Source organism: Monodelphis domestica, chromosome 4 (assembly GCF_027887165.1).
Source record: "Monodelphis domestica isolate mMonDom1 chromosome 4, mMonDom1.pri, whole genome shotgun sequence".
NCBI lineage: Eukaryota > Metazoa > Chordata > Mammalia > Didelphimorphia > Didelphidae > Monodelphis > Monodelphis domestica.
In genome coordinates this window covers 432162816-432168547 of record NC_077230.1, presented here as the reverse complement: position 1 = coordinate 432168547, position 5732 = coordinate 432162816, and positions in this window count along the sequence as shown.

The following is a 5732-nucleotide window of genomic DNA, read 5'->3' as shown; positions in this document are numbered from 1 at the left end:
AGATAAATCCCACACTCCAAGGTCTTTCTTATGGAATCAAAACAAAATAGCTACACTTGTTTAGACGTGAATGTATACCTTTCATTTTGTATGTCTATGATACTGTCAAAAGGATACATTGTAAAACTACTACTAGTATTGTAAGAAATGCTGCTATCCCCGAGGGTATAGACATTGGTATGGCTCTCCAAAGAGGAGGAGATCGAAAACTTTCACTCATAGCATAGATCTGATACCTCGGACAACAAAAAGTGAGGTGCCAGGCAGAAAATGCTACACAGGCAGGTTTAATGGACAGGTGATCCTGATGTGACTCTGGAAAAAAGGTATGAGAGATCAGCCAAAATGCACTCTGAAACCTTTAATCAGGAACCTAAGTTATTGAAAAAGATCATTTACAAACATGCAAAGATGATGTTCCTGCCAATACCAGGATGGACATTAAGGGCTGACTACCAGAGATGTAGTTAAGTGTTACTACCATCGTTAACCATTCACATTGAATATTACACACTGACAACTAGGAATGAATAAGCTATGTCAAATTCTATAGGTACAAGACACTGTAGACATTGTTTCTACATGGAAAACAACTTAAGCTTCTATTTACCCAAACATTGGTTTGCTGGAATGAATTTTGCAATATCGGTAATGTGATAGGCTTGGTTATCATATTGATGGATTTATTTATACAAGCAGAGATTTAAATAAGGAAGACACAAGGAATATGCAGTCAGAACTTGAAATATTGCTTCATTATCACCATCATGGTTATTCAAGCTACAATTGAGAATGTAAAGTGTATGGGGATATTGGTATTTGTTAAAAATTGCACTGTGATTGTTGTATTACTGTTTTTGCAAGGCCTGTAATGGTGCAAAATTATGTTCATATACAAGGCGAATGTTGATCTATTTAGATCAGGAATTAGAAATCATTGGGAATATAAGTTCTGATATTTTACATTGGCTCAGTTTCAAGGATACCACATAGACTGTGAGCCAAGAGTCTAGAATCTTGTATTAATTTTGGGATCGGGTTCCCAGGATCAATTTTCTAAGATCATTTGACATGTGATAACATGATCCTCCAGAATTGTTCAGAGAGGATGTTTTTCTTTGAAGGGATCTCTCCCAACACACAAACAAAAAAGAAAAGGGAGAGGAATCTTATAGATATCAGTATGTTCATTTGAGAGAACACTTTTGATTCATTTTCAAGTATTCAACTTTGATTTTTCTGTTGCACAATTATTGCCAGAACTTTGAGAACAAGGAAAGTACTAGTGATGCTCTGATCCAGAATTATGAAGGTGCAAAGATTTCTAGAATTGCAGTCACCTGACAGTCGGTAGACATGAGAACATGACAGCAATTGTTAATTCTCAGAGGACCATTCTGGAAAGTGATGTCTGATTGCATGTAAGGGGAATCATAATGAAGCTTTCATTATGGACCAGACAGCCTCAGCCACGATTATACACTTTCCATATGAAATGGATGTTTGACGTTGGGAAATGCAGAGACATGGCGTACTGACACCCTCAGTGGCTGAATGTCCTGGCATCGAGCTACCAACCAGTTTCCTATGTGGCAGGCATCTGGCAGTGAGCACGGAAAGATCCCCAAGATGCAGTATCAGTAGGAGAGAAAGGAAGGACTTATCCTTCATCTCCAGAGATAGTATTCTGCTAACTGTTGAAAAGGCGGACAACTTCTGATAGTCCAGACTGTGAAAGGTGGCGTGTTTGATTACTGCACCTGTCATGTGAGTCATAGAATTCTACCTCATTAGACCAGGATCAGTAGCGTGGAAATTATTTTCTTAACATTTTATATCTACTAAGACTGTTGCATTGATCCTGAAATGCAGACAGGCAGATAGAAAGATCAGTTTGGGATTTTTAAGACTGATCACTGAACCAGTTTATGCTGATGTTCACTCTGGATTGTTATATCTAAGTTATACAATCTGGTTTGGTTTTTCATCTCTGTATCAGAATATGATTATGCACCAGAGTGTTTGTATTTGTTAATGCTGTGATGTTGCTACATTTTGATATTACACTATTTATTGTTATGTCAAACAAAAAGGGGGAGATGTAGCAGTCCACCCCTAGCTATGGGCAAGGGGAACAGTTGGTATGTACAGATTGCCTTAAAAGAGAGCATACTCAGTCTTGAGCATGCTCAGTATTGCACGTGGCTGGGAAAGCCTCTGACCCTTGACCCCAGCTTCCCCCAGGTTAGGTGGGAACACAGGTTTCTTTGTGCTCACCTGGTTAAGAGAAACCACACCTATACCTTGTCATTAACCAATGAGGATCATCCCTATGTACTGTGTATATTTGCATATCAAAGACTATATTTAGCCCAGCAAGCTCCGCCTCTCGCTCTCTCTCTCTCTTTCAGGCTAGCTGATGGCTGTCCTGGCAGGAGCTTGGCCTCTGGCCAAGCTCCATCTTTAAACCTTCTCTCTTTCATCTCTCCGACCTGTGTGGTATTAAATGTGGATCTCTGGACTGGTAAAAGCCTTCGGAAGGGTCCTTTGATCAGAGCTTAGCTGTGGCTCATGGAAAATTAATAAAGACTCATTCCTGCCACCTCATATCTCCAATTTGACTCCGTCATCCCCCTCATGATATCTAAAACTTCTATCCTGTCTCTATCTTCCTACCTTAAAGCTTCTCTCCTCTCTGAGGAAGCTTTAATTAGAATACTTCTGTTTTAAGGAAGAGAGGATTTGAGCACATATGACAGATCTGCAAGGGAGATGCAGATGCAGGGAAAAGATTCGATAGGATGAAATCAGGGAAGACAGTTACTGGGCCTTGAGCTGGGTCACTATCTGTTTTGACCTGGAGGAGAGACTGGCTATTTGCCCGTGGCTATTTCAACTTTGTCTTTACCATCTTACCTGCTTCTCTGCTGGCTGGTTGATATCTACAGAGCTTCCTGGTGTGATCCTGAACCATATGGGCCATCTGCCAGTAAGATTTGGTCTGGGGTCCTTCTGGATCCAGGACCTCTTCCTGGGCCCTGTCCTGCCTAACTGCCAAAACCCACTACCTTTATTACCACCAAAAGGTGGGTGTTTGGGGTGAGTGTAGATTCATTTATATTAGGGTCTGGGGTCTTTAGACGGATAGATAAATTCAGTGTAGTTTAAATCTGAGAAGACTCCTGGTGACAGGTGTGATAGATGATATTTTGAGGGCATATTTGATGGATACTGATAACTAATTCCTCAAATAAGTTCTTAACATTTTCCAAGTTAGTATCCACTACCATTATCTATGCTGCCTTTTGGGGGATTACAAATCTACAAATATGCTTCAAATAGGTCAGAGTCTGTAAAGCTGCCATAGAGATGATGTAAACTTGAGTCAAAATCTGCCAAAGTATAGTTTCAGTCTGAAATGGCAATTGGAGTATGAACATGGTGGTGTTGCTAAGGTAATCCAGAGAATCAAAAATCATGCTGGTCATTTTGCTATAGAGAATGTTATATACCCCAAATCCAGTAATGGCTGCAAGTACAACAACTCCACAGAGTATTTGCTTAAACATTTTTTCTGCTGTTTCTTAGGGATTATAAGTTCAGGCTTTTAGGAATGTCAATCTGTAATAGATGATATTTTGAGGGTATATTTGATGGATACTAGATAACTAATGGATCAGGTAGTTATCTTCCTTTTGCCTAACCTACTCCCTTTTGTACCTCCCTCTTCAGAAGTCTTTCAGCCTCCCCTCCTGTGACAACTAAAGTAGTGTTTACCATAAACTGTAACATATAAAAGAGTGGTTGCTTAAAACTGTGACCATGGAAATATGGTTTCAAGATATTGTCTTGAGTTAAATCAAATATAAAGTGGTCGCCAGGGAAAAATTCCCAAATATGAAATATACCCAAGTCAGCTGGGTTTTTATGGAGATTTTAATTAATATAAATTAAGGAATTAATGAAAGAGAGAGAGTAAGAGGAAACAATGAGAAAAGGGCTAGGCCATCCCAGGCCAGCCTAGGCCAGCCTAGGCCCAATCCCTAAGAGAGAGATCAGTCAGTCTTTAATCCACTCACCACAAGATTTGATCCAAGCAAGATTCTAGTGTTCAGAGAGTCTCACCAGTTCAGCTCCTGAGCTCCACTTCAGCTTCCAAGGCTGAATCCTTCCTCCATCCCTCTGAATTGGTTCAGACAGCTCCTTTTAAACAGAATTTTCTCCTATGTCACCTCCCCCAAGTTCTCACATCTACCAATCACAGCAGACATTTCTAAAGGACAGACTATTCTTAATTCACACCTGAGTAGACTAAACTTTTGAGTAATTCACACCTGAGTAGACTAAAACCTCACACCTCTGTTGTTAAGGCTTGTCCCTTACAAGTTTGCAAGTTGCCTGACCATCATAGGTACTTAGCACCTTCCTAAAAATAGACTTAGCTTAAGGCTTTTGCTTCACTATAAGTATGGGTTAAGTACTTTTTCATTGTTCAGTAAAGAGTTTACAACTTTATCTTCCCCTAAAGTATGCTTAAGTATGAGTGGAGTAGAGTCCTCACATTCCTGACTAAGTCCCTTCATTATTTAAAATGGGGAATGGTCTTAACCAAGTGTTCTGAAGTAGCATCTGAGAATTTTTAAGATTCACATGACCCCCTTCTTCTTTGTCAAACAAGGGGTTTATCTGGGGAAGACAGGACAAGGGTGGAGGATAAGCTAAGAGTGGTGGGATATCCCTATTCTCTACATTGAGTGTTAGGTTGGAGGCTACTGAGAGAAATGGCAATTCAGTCACTAACATGAAACCGAGCCAGTCAGAGAGAGATGAACTATTGTCCTTCTTCTTCTGCCTTCAAATCAGCCAGGTCACCTCAAACTTGATTATCCCAAGTCCCAGAGGTAAACCCAGCTTCCTGCTTCAAGTCAGCCAGAAATCCAAATGCCTTGAAATCCAGTCAAGAAGTTGACTGTTGCCTCCAACTGTTCCCCAGTCACATTCCAAATGGAATCTTCATTTGACTGACAGATGATCCATCTCCAGCTTCTGTCCTTTGCATGAATGCCTCTACTGTGAATTTCAAAACTACTCCACCTTATTCAGACCATTCTTTAGAAGATCGGATTTAGCTATTTCCTGATCAATAACAATAGAGATACTTGGAATAACAGAATCGGGTCTTGGAAACTACATTCTCTACCCTACTCAGTGTAACAAGATTAGGAAGGGCTGCAGCAAACTCAAGATTTAATTATTTGAGAATATGGCCTTCAACAGACATGTGCAAAAAGAGGACAGACCTCTGGGCAGTCCAAGTTCAAGCTAGAGCTACCATTGGCACATGTGAGACGCAGGAAGTGAGGTAGAGAACAGCCTCTGGAGTTCTCAGGACTTCCTGTGAGGAGGGCTAGAATTCAGTTCGATCCTGGAGTTTGAGTTGGAGGAGCCCCAAGACTGCTTTCCTTCAGATTGGTCACGTGAGTGATAAGGACTGATCCCTTTCTCTGCCTTGGTTATCCACGGCCTTAATGCCCGCTTTGGCTCAACCTGAGCCAGAGTGGTTCTGAGTTAAACTTCTTTCCTTCTCTCCCTTTTCCTTCTCTCTCTCTCTCTCTCTCTCTCTCTCTCTCTCTCTCTCTCTCTCTCTCTCTCTCTCTCTCTCTCTCTCTCTCTCTCTCTCTCTCTCTCTCTCTCTCTCTCTCTCTCTCTCTCTCTCTCTCTCTCTCTCTCCC